The 14,568-nt window shown below is 50.5% G+C and overlaps 1 protein-coding gene and 1 long non-coding RNA gene across 3 annotated transcripts in view; one reads left to right on the top strand and one right to left on the bottom strand.

Annotated features, from left to right (window-relative positions):
* The window catches only part of ZNF710 (zinc finger protein 710), a 64,301-nt gene extending 59,286 nt beyond the window's left edge, over window positions 1–5,015 (bottom strand). Inside the window, exon 1 of one of the 2 annotated variants that reach the window (XM_026510477.4) lies at window positions 4,391–5,015. The gene's annotated coding sequence lies outside the window, so the exon portion shown is untranslated. Of the gene's footprint in view, window positions 1–3,360; window positions 3,674–4,390 lie in introns of those variants that run through there. The other variant, XM_057303631.1, reaches the window with a different exon arrangement.
* A 584-nt stretch (window positions 5,016–5,599) lies between these two features.
* Window positions 5,600–14,275, top strand: LOC130541973 (uncharacterized). The gene is made up of 3 exons (XR_008956140.1): window positions 5,600–5,949; window positions 9,588–9,669; window positions 10,911–14,275. It is a non-coding gene; the product is annotated as an uncharacterized LOC130541973 (long non-coding RNA).
* The last annotated feature ends 293 nt before the right edge of the window (window positions 14,276–14,568 follow it).

Here is a 14,568-nt window from a genome sequence, read left to right as displayed (position 1 = left end):
TGAGAGTAGCGAGGGTTTACATCAAGGTTAATGGACTATCCCCCCCTGGCTAAAGCCTCTTCACCCACCCTTCCTGTGGCTGTTTAAATGCCCTTTCTTCAGGAAAGCCTCCCCTCCCCTCCATCTTCCCTGATTATCAGCTCCCATGGCCTCTGTACTTTTCCCTTTGAAGCGTTTATAACAACTGTAATTAAAGAGTATTTGTGTAATTATTAGTTCAGTGTCTGCCTCCCAGGGAGACTACAAGCTCCATGAGGTCGGGCCCAGCACAGAGACTGAAAATGAAAGGGGAGCCGTGGTGCTCTGGAATGGCCTCAACCAGCATCCTGGAGTAGAAACGGAAGGTTTACACCCGTGGAAAACACCTTCTGGAGGCCTCAAGGCCAACACCGATACTTCCAGCTTTAGAATTCCCACCGGTTTCAAATACATACCACCTAAAATTTAAGTTGCAAAGCATACTTCAAAAGAAAAACGTCTCCTAAATGTTTATCAAGTGCAAAATAGTCCTGATCTGGTACTAGCCACTCTGCCTGGGGAATAGTCAGGCCTCCCAAAGAAGCAACCCTTAGAGTCTTCGTTGTGCGAATGGTCTTTGAGCACCGTGTGGGCCTTGGCAACGGGAGCAGAGGGCACAAGCTCCCTGACCAGCCTCACTCCACTGCAGACCAACAGTTTCTTTTTCAGTTTTTCTGCTGCCATCCTTTTGAGGAACCTCAAAGCTCTGTGTGCGCAGCTCCCTGGTGTGGGCAGATGCCTGACCTCGGGGCCAAGGAGGCAAAGTCTGAAGTCAGACCGCCCTAGTTCAAGGATCAGCTCTGTGCCCTTGGGCAAGTGATTCAACTCCTCTGTGCTCTAGTTTCCCCATCTGCCAAATGGGCATACTAAGGGGCGTGTATACACATAGCTCGAGCCTGGCACCAGATACATGATTATTACTATTCGCCCTCTAGCCAGTGCAATTCAAGCTCTCTCTATTGTTTTGCACAATCTCTACCCAGTGTCTCCACCTATTCAGGATCCACTCTTCCCAGCTGCGCCTGCCTTACCTGTCTGGAGCCTGTGTGAAGCCATGACTCACTGCAAAACTCTGCAGGTCCCATCAATCACCTCCCCATCCCCGCCTCTGTGTGTCACTCGTGGGTTCCTTCTGGGAGGGAGGTCTTTTCCTCAATGCCCAGTACACTTATTCATCAAGTATTATCGAGGGCCCACCATATGCCAGGCTCTGTTCTCGGCACAGGGGCTCAGGAATGAACAAAGACTTTCTACCCTCACTAGCTAATGTTCTAGTAGGAGATCTGACCCATGAACAGACCTCAGTTCAGGTCTCTGGCTCTTCCTTACACCCCCATTCGTCTCCGCAGACCAATCCTAAATAAATCGCACACAAGTACAAAGCATGAAGAAAGCATGCCCGATCCCAAAGTGCTGAGTGTGACTTGGGAACAGCCCGATGATTAAAATGCTGCCCCACGGAACTGGGGGCCTTTGCTCCTGGCTCCCCTAGTAGCCACGCTGGCCTGTCAAACCCTCCAGAACAGTTCGTGTGTAACACACCTGGACAATAAGGTGCTCTGTTCACCTGTCTCCTGCAGGTAGCGTATGCTGATGGTTGGCCTTATTCTCAGAGCCACACTCTTTGGGCAGAGCCTGATTCGGGACCCCAGCAGGAAGAGAGGTCACGGCCTTGTGTTGAAGAGCACTGCACACGGACTCTGAAAGCTCGCGTTCAAATGCTGGCTCTGCCCACAGAGTGTGGCCCCAGGCATGGAGGTTTTCTCGGCCTCGGTTACTCTTAGACAATCTCTAAAGTGTCTTCCAGCTTTGACGTCTAAGGGTTGAGATCAACCATCATTAACACAACACTCAGATTCAGAGATTCCTTAATTCAGCAACACGAGCCCCAGGCCCAGGATCCGATGGTGAGCAAGCCAGATGAGGAGCGGGTGGGGAGCACCTTCGGAGACACACCCAACTTCTCCTTTGTTTATTTACTCCCTTCTAACTTCAAACTTGAGCTTTTTAAGCAGACTCTGATAGAAATATCTCTGGGCCACAAAGCAAACCTAAAATGGAAGTCGTGTAAAAATCTCTGGTGGTCCCATTCGTCTCCCTTCCTTCAACTTGAGAACCGTTCCAGACCTTGTCTGTCTTCTTGTCTCTAGACAGCGAGCCTAAAATAATTCTCCCTGGTAGGAAATGCCTGCTTGGAATGGAAGTGACCCAAGTATGGAACAAATGGCCGCTGGCCACACACCACAGGACAAGGACTCACCTAGGAATCTGCCTGGAGAAGAGTGATCACCTGCCCTCATTCGCTTCAACTCACTGCATCTCCCTCCATAGGCGTGTGACCAGGCAAGACTGGAGGAAAGAAAATGTGACCCAAATGTCCAACTCCCCCTACTCAAAAGAAAGCAGCTCTATTCCCACTGCCCTCGTGTGAGAAAGCCAGGTCCTGTAGGTTTCTGGAGCAGGAATGCTGCTGGAGCTATAGGTGACCAATTAGGGGTAAGGCAGGTGCTTGGCCCAGGGTGACATGTGGCCACGGGCTAGCTGACAAAACCACCAAGAAAGCTCTAGAAAACAATATTCACTTTAAAACAAACAAGAAGGGTACAATCATACTAGGTCTCAAAAAATCAAAACTGGACAGGTCCATGGCTTGATCACAAACACTAAAAATACACGTTCTAACTGCTATGACAATTAGGGGTGGTTTTCTTCCCTTCTCCCATAAGACCCGGTCCTTTGAAGGCCCCTGGATAGGAGCACAACAGGGATGCAGGCCCAGGGGCCCTCTACTTGAGAGAAATGAACTTTGACTGTTTTTGCTTACACGTGTACAAAGGCAGAACTCAAAGAGTAGCTTCAAAGTTGGCTGGATGACCCCCAAGGGTGCAAAGTCCTGCTTTGCACACCTGTGGGGGAATTTTTGTGAATTTCCCAGGCGCCCACGGGAACCCTTTACGTCCCCTCCAGGTCGACACCGGCTAGGAGTTTCCATTTTGCACAGAAATAAAGGCGCTCAGGATGTTCTTAGCAATTAGGGCGCTCAGCCTGCAGCTCAAAGGTGGGCCACCAGGATGGTCATTCACTGGACCGCTCAGACAGGGAAGGACGAGCACCTCGCAGTGTCCCTGTGAAAACGCACCCACACTACGGCTCTGCCTTTACCCCAAACAACGCGGAGCTTAGAGATACACTAAGGACCGTTTCAGGTTAGTTAAAACCCACGCCAGCACCTCCCTGGCCTCTTAAATCTTCCCAAACTACAGCTCAGACTGGAGGGAAGCAGTTGCAGCGACCATAAAAGTCATCTTAAAAGGCAAGTTGGAAAAAAAACCCGATACGCACTAGTTAGCAAGTCCGCAGTTAGGGGGGCGGTGGCACCAGGGCCGGATCTGTGGGATCCGCGCGCCTGCAGGGGCTGCCCCGTCGGTCCCCAGATCTCCGCGCCCACCCGGCAGCCTCCTGGCCCCCTAGTCTGACGCCGGCGATCACACCCCACAGCTCTGTCCAATTAGGAAAATGACCGCGAGGAGACAGAGAGGGGGCGACGAGGAAGGGGAAGTGAGACTAGGGAGCCTGGGGACAGGCCGTGGGGACCCCGCCAGCCGGCGAGCGCCTTCAACAGGTCCCCCGCCCGGGGCGCCCCGACGCCGGCCGGGCTGGGGTCCAGCAGCGCGCGGCTTGCGGCCGCCGACTGCCCTCCGGAGCGCCCTCGATCCCCCCCCTTCCTCTACGGCGGCGCGCTCGGCCCTCCCCCGCCCCCCACCCGGGACGGCGGGGACGCGCAGCAACCGCCCCCCCTCACCCGGAGAATAAAGTTTGTGGGCAGCCGCAGGGGCGGGGCGGCGCGGCGAGGGGGTGAAACTTTGAGTCCCGGGCCGGGTGTGGGGGGAGCGCGCGGGGCGCCGGGACACCCACGTGCGGGCCCGGGAGCCGCCGCCGCCGCCTCCCCGGCCTCCTGCTCCGCCGCCGCCGCCGCCACAACCGCGGCGCTTTCCTTTCATTTCTGCTTCTCTCTCTCCCTCTCTCTCCCTCTCTCTCTCTCTCTCTCTCATTCGCGCGCTCTCCTCGCTCTCGCCGTCTTTCGCTCGCTCCCTCCCTCCTTCCCCTCCCCCTCCCCCAGACGCCATCTCTCCCTCTTTCCCCGGCTCTCCCTCTCTCCCTCCAGCTCCCCGGCACGAGGGAATGTGGAAGTGAAAGGAAAAGACGACATGTTTGCAGCGCGGCGCGGGCCTGCGCGCGGCCGTCCCCGGGGAGAGGCGGGGGGCGGGTCGGCCGCGGCCGCCTCGACCCACCCCCGCGCCCCCCGCGCCCCCGCCGGCGCGCCGCCCGGGGCTGCGGGGCCCGGGGCCGGGGGGCCGCGCGGGACACTCACCCTAGTCCGGGCGCGGCTCCTGCGCTGGGGCCCTCGGCGGGCCGGGGCCGGGGCCGGGGCCGGGGCCGGGCCGGGGGCTCCTGGCTGCCCACCGCCCGGGCTGCTGCTGCGCGCCCGCCTCCACGCGCGCCCGCCGCCTGCTCCTGCCGCCCTCCCTCCGGCTCCTCTCTTTCTCTCCCTCTCTCTCTCTCCCTCCTCTCTCTCCCTCTCCTCTCTCGCTCTCTCTCCCTCCTGCTCGCTCTCTCGCTCGCTCGCTCTCTCTCCCTCCCTGGAAGAAGGGAATGAGGCAGGGCTGACGTGAAGGGATGCAAAACAGCTCCTCCTAACCCAGCTCGCAGAGGAAGAGAGACAGAAAAGCAGCCCTTTTATCTCTCTTTTGTTTTCTCACTTCCTTCCACCCCCCCAGCACCCCCCTCTTGTCAGCCCAAGTTTTCTTTTCTCTTTCTACCGCAGAGAGGATTTTTCTTCCTTTCTTTCTCTTTCTTTCGGTTCAACTCTCCCACTCAAATTGAAAGCCTGGAGGGTTTTCTTTCTCCTTTTTTTTCTTCCCTCTTTTCTTCCTTCTTCCTCCTTTCTTATTTCTCTAAAAGGGTTTTGTTTGCTGTGGGAGTTTCGTTTGAAAATCAAGTCACGCCTTTTTTCCTCCTTTTCTTTCTTTCTCTTTTTTTTTCTCCTCTCAGCAGAAAAGGGGAACAAAGATTAACTGAAGCGGGGGAGAGGGGGAGCGTCAGAACCTCGCATGGAAATGGGGGGCCCGGCGCGGCCCCGCACAAAGGGGACCCGGGGGCTGCGCGCCCCCTCCCCCCTGGGAAGCCCGGGGCGTCCTCCCGAGAGGAGGGTCGGTGGGGGTGGGGGCGGGGGCCGCGGCGGCGGCTGGGTGCAGGTTCCTTCCGAAGTGCGGGCGGGGGCCGCCGAGTCCGCCCCTCCCCAGCCAGGGGTGGAAAGCTGGGTGTGTTCTTTACTTATATATTTTTAAAGTAGGCAGATGGGCTTGGAACAAACATCCCCGCAGAGCACTGAACTGTAAAAGAGCCTTTAAACAGCTGTTTGTAGAGCCCTGGACGGCCAGGCTCGAGGGAGCGGCGCGGGCTGCGAGCGCCGGGGCCGGGGTGGGAAGGGGCTCGGAGGAGGCGCTGGGATCGGCCCCCCGTGGGCTCTCCGATCTCAGGGTCTGGGCCCCGGCCCCCCGGGCGCACGGCTGGGGGGCGCCGAGGCGTGGCCGTTCGCGGCGCGGGGGGTCAGGCCCCAGGCACCTCCCCGCGGGGCCGCGGGCTTTGGCACAGCCTGGCCTCCCCCTGACGCCGCTCCTGGGCAGGCCGGACCCTCGGCCTCCAACCTCCGGAACGCCCGCCACTCGGAGCCGCTTCTCGACTCAGAGGCTGGGCCGGTCGCGAGTCCTCGGACTGAGCCGGGCAGAGCCGCCAGGAAGGGTCAATTATTCATGGGGCGCCTGGGCGTGCTCCCAAGACCTGCTCTGCCTTCAGCTTCTCCGGAGAAGTGGGGAGAAGACAAGGGAAAAGTTCCCAGAGCAAAGTTGGCCACGTTTCTCATTTTCCCAAGTAAGTATTGAGCACCTGCTGGATGCCTGACCCTTGGACTGGGGCTGCTGCCAGCGGCTGGGGAGAAACGTGAGGTCTTCGTGGGCCCCGAGAGTTTCCGCAGGAAACAATGCCAGAGCAGGCTGCAGCCCAGGACCAGGTCATCGAGAGGAAGGAAAGCCTGAATCCTCACCCCTCCCTCTTCTCTTCCTTCCCCTTCTCTTCCTTCCTCCCGGCTGCTTCTCCTTGGCTCCACCCCTTCTCCTCATCAATTCCTCCCACACTTCCCTGCTCTCCCTGGCTTTTCACTGGAGGGTCCCTTCTCCCAGCGAGGAGCAGATGCTGAGCCCCATTGTCTCTCCCCCAGTGACTGCAGCCTCCCGGGGACAGGACCTGCCACTCTTCACCCCTCCCCCCAGCCCAGAGGCCTGGGCCTTTAGAGACTGGAGCCCCAAGGCCACTGCCCCTCGCCCCACCCTAAACCAGCTCCTGGTGTTGTGAGCAGTGACTCCAGTCACTCAGAACATGGTTTGTTTCTGCCTGGGAGTGGGAAAACAGTAGCCTGAGACTTGCTTTAGCAAGGAGGACACCATGGTTTTTACATCTGAGCACTGAGCCCGGGATGACCCCAGAGCATTCGCCCACTATGCCCTCTTAATAGGATAGACAGGAAGCCACACTGCTGTCATTTTATATCCTCCCACTTAGTGCACCTAAGCTGTATTCTCCAGACAAAGCAGAACACAGCTCTGATAATCAAGCATTCATTTAACAAATGCTTACTGAGGACCTACTCTGTACCCCACTGTGCTGGATGCTGAGGACCTCACCATCAGCACATATGGCCCTCGCGTAGGCTTTGCAGCCCTGCAGGGGAGGGGAAGTGGTGAGAAGACAGGCAACCACAATGCCATGTGATACACGCAAGGATGAACCAAGGAAGCACCTAAGAGTGTACTTGGACTGGAGTGCTCAGGGATGGCTTTCTGGAGGAGGTGACATCTAAATGAGTAGGCCTGTGCCAGGCAAATGCATGGGAAGGTACAGCCTGTCCAAAGGCCCCAGGGCAAGAGAGAACATTCTTACAGATTCTTGGAATTGCCACAAGTATTTGCTGCAGTGTGGAGTACAGTGGGGGAGTGGGGAGTGAGGACCGCCAGGCACACAAGTCAGGGAAGGGGCCAGTGGGGTGTGTGTCAGGGCGTGGGGGGGGGGGCAGTATCAGGGAGATACAGCACAGTTCAGCTTCTCCCACTTGCTAGCTTCATGAACTTGGGTGATAGCAGCCTCCGTGTATAACTTAGATTCAGTTTGCTCACTCCTAAATTGGGGTTGAAGAAGGCCTGTGGGCTGCAGGGACAGGGTCTCCGTTTAAGGGCCCAGGCTTACTGGCTGCATATGCCTGGGCAAGTTGACCTCTAAGTTTTCTCATCTGTAAAATGAGGATGAAAGCCCCTCACTCACAGAGTTGTTGTGAGCCTCACCCGAGTGCATGTCCAGCACAGGATCTGGGACAGAAGGGCCAATATATGGTCACTTCTATTCATTATTATAAATCAGGGAGTGACTGACAGGGAGGTGCCGTACAACGTGCAAGTGACATTACATTCTGGGTTGAAACCAAAATGACTCACTGTGTCTGAAACGTGATGTGCTCTCTGGGGAAGAAGCATTCCTTCAAAGATGGCTGGTGTCGCGTGTGGGTGACTGGGATTGGGACAACACCTATGTCTGATCGGGATGTCCAGGGTGTCCTCTCCCGAACATGACTGGAATGTGCAGACTGGAGTTCCAGAAGCCTGGCCTGATCAGTGGGGGTGTAGCCTGCCTGAAGAACAAATAGGAATCAGAAGAGAGGGGGCCTCATACAATCCAGGAGGGCGCCTAGGAGCAGACACCTGGCTGTGTTTGCTCAGTGGAGAGAAGTAGACACAGACGTTCACACCAAGGGGGAGAGAGGGAGAAAAAGAGATTATTGACTCCTCCAGAGCCCGAATTAAATCCCTTTAAACCTCTCAGGCCTTTGCTTGGGTTCCTCATTCCCCAAGCAACCTGCAGATGAACTTGGCACCAACAAAATGCCCCCGGATGGAGGCAGACCCGGTGTTCCAGTTCCTGCATTGTAAACATTTTATACCTCTATTATTTCTTTATGACACAAGCTCATTGTGAAAGAATTTGAAAACCCGCTAAGCCCAGCTGAAAAAGAACCCCCTGTAGAGACATTATATTTTGGTGTAGATCCTTGGACATTTTATACCCACATATCCGCATGGAAATGCACATCATGGTGAAACTGTGCAAAGTAAATCTAGTTAAACAGATGAATGATGATCCACGTAAATATGTTATTTTTACAAAATTAACGAAAATGACATAGTGCTATGCCTATGGAATTACAACCACTTCTACCCAGTAATAGGCCACAAATACCCTTCCCTGTGTATAAACATCCACGTCATCACTCACGAAAGATAGTATTCCATGATGTGCGTGTATCTTCATTTGTTTAAACAAATTGTTGCACTGCGGGATGTTTCCAGTTCTCCACGTTCATGGACCCGCTCCGATAAGCATAGTCCTAGAGACACCTGAGTGCCAGGTGGACGTCGTGTTCTGGTCATCATTTTACGTAGGAGGAGACTGGTGCATGGAAATGTTAAAACAAACTTCCCAAGGTCACAGCTGTGCTGTGACTGAACCAGAGTTTGAAGCCAGAGTTTCCAGTTAGGAGTTTCGTTCCCGCATATCTGTTTTCTCCTTTTCTTTAGAGCAGCTCTTCCCTCCACATACCTCCCCATTCCCTTTTTTCACAGATTGCCTCCCCGTGATGACCAGTTGGTGCAGGTGACCCACTTCCTTCTCTGACACCTTTTAAACTTCAGGAGTGTCCACTTCTGGGGGGAGTTGGGAGGAATAAAACCAGTGCTGTATTTCATGGCTCACATGACGCTGCCGTTCATAAATTGTAAAGCCCATGTGAATGTCAGGAACTCCCGGCAAGGGCCTAGACCCGCAGTCAGACACTGGCACTGTTGAGCCAAATCCCCTGACCTGTCCCAACCCAGGAAGGAAGCCTCCAGATTCACCCCAGAGAGGGAGAAATCAGCCATCGTGATGCAGAAGCCGCAACTGGAGGCCTCTCCCAGGCATGTCATAGTTGCCCGCCGGGAGCCGAAACGGGAAGGAAGGTTTGTTATTAGGAGATGTACCCATCCTCGTGGTCTCCCCGAGGGAGGATGCATTCATGCCACAGGCCTTCCAGAATGTTCATATCCATCTCTGAAAATCTGAGGAATCTTGTAAGCTGAGAAAAGGGATGAAACACAGCTCTTCAGTGTTTCAACTGATGTGTTCACCAGAGTAACTGCTTGGAGATTAGCAGGTGAATATTAAAATCTGTTTTTTTCTTTTTTCCTTAAGATTTTGTTTATTTATTTGAGAGAGAGATAGCAAAAGAGAACACGAGCAAGGAGGAGAGGGAGAAGCAGACTCCCCACTGAGCAGGACCCTGGGATCATGACCTGAGCTGAAGGCAGACGTTTCACTGACTGAGCCACCCAGGCACCCAAAATCTGTTTCTGTCATAAGCAGAACCCAAACAGACTTTTAAAAAAGCATCACCAGTCACTTTGCAATATTTAATATTCAATTTTTAGTATCAAATGTCCCAACTGGACTCCAGCCAGTGGAAGGTGTTGGACCCCAAGGTTGACCTAAAAGGAGCTATGGAAAGCAGAGGTGAGTCTGGGGCCCCTGAGGGACTGGCTCAGTGGCAGGGGACCCAGAACTGGCGGAGAGTCACCAAGAACTAGATTGGTGACCAGGGTCCCACAGAAGATGGGCAATGACTCAAAAACCTCAGAAGTATAGCGACAATTTGGGAATAACCAAGGTTTTTAGGGTAAACCCAAAGAAAAGCCAAAGTCTGTGCAGATAGATGGGGTGAACATCTGACATCTGCGGATTATTTTTCCAGGAGAAATGACGGGTGCATCAGATAATCTTCTCCTCTGACCCCTTCCTTGTGACCAAGGGTGCATATTTGCAGAGTTCATTCCCATCGTGTAACTTGCCTTATTTGCATAAATATAAGAATAAACATATGCCCAAAGAAACACAAGCCATTGACCATAAACAAGAAACTGCCAGTGTCACCAAACAGTTAAAAACAAATAAATACATAAAAGGCACAACGCTGGTGTGCATTGCTATAGGAGGGCTAATTGGTACAAAGCCTGGAAAATGGGTTGAGATTAGGGATCAAGAGAAGTTTAAAAACTACTTTGATTCAGTAACTTTCGTTCTAGAAATCTGAGAGAAAGAATCAGCAAGGTGGACAAAAATGCATGTGAAGGGTGTTTATCGAAGTATTATTTATGTTGGCAAAAATTACAAACAAAAAAAAAAAGAAGGAAATAACCTAAGGAGTCAACAATGAGGAAATTTTTAAAGAAGTTAGGGCATGCACATTTGATGTAGCTATCAAAAACCATGTTTTTTTAAAAAAAGATTTAATTAACTAACTCATTAATTTAGAAAGCATGGGTGGGGGGGAGAGAGAGAGGGGGAGAGAACCTCAAGCAGACTCCCCCCTAAGCACAGAGCCCAATGTGGGCCTCGATCCCATGACCCTGAGATCATGACCTGATCTGAAACCAAGAGTCAGATGCTCAACCAACTAAGCCATCCAGGCATCTCTAAAAACCATGTTTTTGAAGCATTTTTAATGACTTGGGAAATGTTTGCAGCATTCTGAGCAAGAGACAAAATTGCGTATGCGTCAGAATTATATTTTTGTACAATTTTATGTATACATATATATTTATCCCCAAAAAACACATATAAAATACGGGGAAGGAAATACAAACAAGTTTTAAAAAGTTACTTCTGTTTGTGGGAATTGTAGGTGATTTTTATTTCCTTCTTTGACCCTTAGTGATTTAACAAACAGTGATGAGACTGTTTTTAAACAATAATAGGTATTTGGAGAGCAAGATCAAGGCTTCTTACCCCCTCCACAGCCAGCAGTGAAAAGACCCAGGCCAGGCCTACAAGGAGCTTCCAGTCTGTAGGAGAAACAGTCAAGCAAACAGCAAGTGAATTCTGCAGAATGCAATTATTTCTTCTTCCCTGAAAATGTTTGAAGACCTAGGAGGGAAGAGGAACCAGGGTTTTGGTTGCTGATGATTTGGGCTCTGGGTTGAATAGACTATCTATTGTGAAAGTGTATTGTGCAAAAGGAGAATGGGGCTTTTTATGAAGGGAGATAAAGAGGGTGCGGGGTGGGAACTGCTAGGCTGGGGGAGGAGGAGGCAGGCCTGGACGTGGTGGGTGGACTGCGGGCAGGGCTGCCCTGAAGGTCCTTCCAGGTTGTCCTCCTCAGCCTACACCTTGGTCAGTGTCCAGGGCCAGCCGGGTATTTGGCGCTCTGTTTGTAACAGGGGCTCAGGAAATGTTTACTGTCCCTAAGAATAGATGAACAAATAAGTGTGTAACATCAGGGATCACTCTCATGAATTTCCTTGAAGGCATCAATTCAACACGTTGTCTGGAAAAGAAAGACTCCATCGTGAAACCATGATGATGAGTAAGACAGGAGGGGAACTGATGGTCTTCACCAAAGCAGCAAGGTGTGCGTGTGTGTTGGGGTGTTTGTGTGTATGCATGTGTCTGCTTTAATGTCAGGAGGGACCTGAGTTCAAGTTTGAACGTGGCAACAAATGGAGTCTGAGGAGCTCTTGGCTGTGGCAGCTTGTCAGCTGTGTGACCTTGGCCAGACTCAGTCTCTGAATGCTTCACTGCCTAGAAAATGGGCTTAGAGCAACCTGTGTTCGTGGAGATCAGACGAGATAATGCCTGCAAGAGAATGCTGTGTAGACAGCAAAGCACTCTGCAAATGGAATAAGCTTTTAATGTCAGTATGATTACCTCTAAACCTCCAGGCATCACCTGCTTGGCAGGGACAGGGGAGGGGTAAGTACCATAAGGTGATGGCTTTGCTGTGTCAAATCTTCAGACATGAATTCTCTTTTTGGTCTCCTTCTTTTGCCTTTAATCTTCGCTTCATCAACAAACATTTACTGAGAACCCACAATGTGCCGGCCACCCTCAAGGGTCTCCCAGGCAACCAAGGGTGATGCGTGTAAGACTAGTGATGACTTTTACAAAGAACAGAAGAGGAGGACCCAGCTCTTATCTTTGGGAAGCCTTCTTAGAAGTGGTGACGTGTAAAATGAACCTTGAAAGAAAAGCAGGAATCTGCTCAGCAAAACAAGGGGGGGGGGTACACGCTTCGGGCAGGGGAATGGACTTTAGGAAGTTCCTTACGCTGTGGTTCCCCCGCCCTGAAGCATCCTGCCTCACTGCTGAATGAGACAATACACGCAAAGGACCTCGCACAGATCCTGGCCTTTGGTGGCTACTGAAAAAAGCCAGTTCTTTGTCCTCTTGGTATCAAAATCACTTCCCCTTTGAAGCTTAACTTCCTGTTCACGTTTTGCTCTTTTCCCCCAGTTCCTGAAGATATTTTGACTGTTGGCTTGGGCTGTAAGTTATACTCGGCCTATTTTCCAGGATCCACAGAATAATTTTAAAAGTGGAATTTTCGACCATAAAGAAAATCCCAATAAATTTGAAATACAGACCTCCTATGGATCACATCCTTTGTTCACAAAATGCTAAAACTAGAAATGAATGTTAATTGGCTATTTAAAATTCTCCAAAATGGTTTTTAGATAAAGGAGAAAATGAAGAATAAAGAGTTAACTTGGAAAATAACACAAAGAAGAACTAAATCTATGAAAACCAACAGTGTATGCGCAAAGTTCTCAAAAATTTATTTAGATTTATTTATTTATTTATTTATTTGGGGGGTGGTGGGGAGGGAGGAGCAGAGGGAGAGAGACAAGCAGACTCCGTGCTGAACACAGAGCCCGATGAAGGACTTGATCTCATGACCCTGAGATCATGCCCTGAGCCGAAATCAAGAGTCAGACCCTTACCCAACTGAGCCACCTGGGTGCCCCCAAAATTTGATTAGCTTTTAAGATGATTTTACTATTAAACTCAGAAAAAGTTAAACAAACAAAATATTCATTACACAAATTGAGAAATAACAGAAAACAAAACCCCGAATAAAGATAAGAAAGGAAGGACGCCTGGGTGGCTCAGTTGGTTAAGCACCTGTTTTTGGCTCAGATCATGAACCTGGGATCCTGGGATCTAGCCCTGGGTGGGGGCTCCCTGCTCAGCAGGGAGTCTGCTTCTCCCTCTGCCCTCCACCCCCCGCTCGTGCTCTCTCTCTCTCAAATAAATAAAATCTTTTTAAAAAAGAAAGATAAGAAAGGAAGAGATCAGGCAAAAAGCAGAAAAGAATCAATTAGGAAAATGGAAAACAGTCCAATTAATGCATGTGCCTTTGAGTTGGTTCTTTTTGTAAAGACGACGTCTGAATAATACAATGGACAAACGTGATGAAGAAAAGAAAGCAGAAACACACAGGAGGTGAAATGATGGAAATAACAGAAACAGAGACTTTAAAAAGAAAAATCTGAAAGGATATTATGTGACATTGCTGACAAATTTGAAAACGCCAATGAAAAAAGGCAATTTTCTGGGAAAAAGAAAATAGAGAAGTTTCCCTGTGTGACAGAATCAAAAGTAGAAAATCTCAAGTACCTCCCTCGGTTTCTGCTCAAAAGCACCCTGGACAGGGAGACTTCCCCAACCAACTTTCCAAAGCCCGGCGCCCCCACCCCCCTGTGTTTCCATTTTCCCCCACAGCGCTTTACACCATCTGATATGACATATGCCTAATTGCTTTTACTTGTTCCCCTTCTTTTCTCCCCACTGGAATAGGAGCTTCCTGAGAAGAGAGGATGTTTTTTTACTTAAACTTTTTATTTTGACATAATTGTGTTTTTTTAATTAAAAGTTTTATTTTGATATCATCGTAAGAAAACCAGTGGCTTGCTTCTGTAGACCTACTACAGAGCCAGCACACGGTGGGCCCTTGAAATACGTCCTAGTTTAGTGAATAAATGAATTGGGGAAGAATTTAAAGAAGAGAGCAAGGACACTTCCGTCCAAAGGTGTCAGTCCAGAGGATTTTCCCGGGGAGGAGGTGGATGCATTTGAAAGCTTTGAGGCACGAGTAACCCCGTGTTCTAGAAATTAAACCAGAATATAGCACTTTCTCTATGAAGAAAACTGCTTTTTTTTTTTTCCTCCCTAAGAGAAGACTTGAATAAGGAGAGACCCACCCTACGCCTGAGGTAAAGGTTAAATAATGTACAGGTGGAAAGGTCAAATGAATTTACAGGCTTAGTGCAAATCCAAATGTGACTCTTTTTCAAACTTTTACCAAAAAAGATTATTAAAATTCATTTAGCAATATAAACAGAATTTCAAAGAAAATTTTGTAGAATAAGAGTAAGGATGGAGGGAACAGATTTATATAAAACATACTAGAAAATTATAATACTTATAATTGTGGGGTATTAGGGCAAAGATATACAGTTATTTTATTTTTTTATTCATCTTATTTTAAGTAACTTATTTATTTTAGAGAGGGAGGGAGAGAGAGTGTGCAGGAGCTGGGGGGAAAGGAGGGACTGAGAGAGGGGGAGAGAGAGGATC

The sequence above is a fragment of the Ursus arctos genome, unplaced genomic scaffold (assembly GCF_023065955.2).
Source record: "Ursus arctos isolate Adak ecotype North America unplaced genomic scaffold, UrsArc2.0 scaffold_28, whole genome shotgun sequence".
Lineage (NCBI taxonomy): Eukaryota > Metazoa > Chordata > Mammalia > Carnivora > Ursidae > Ursus > Ursus arctos.
This window is presented reverse-complemented; position numbering and strand designations above follow the sequence as displayed.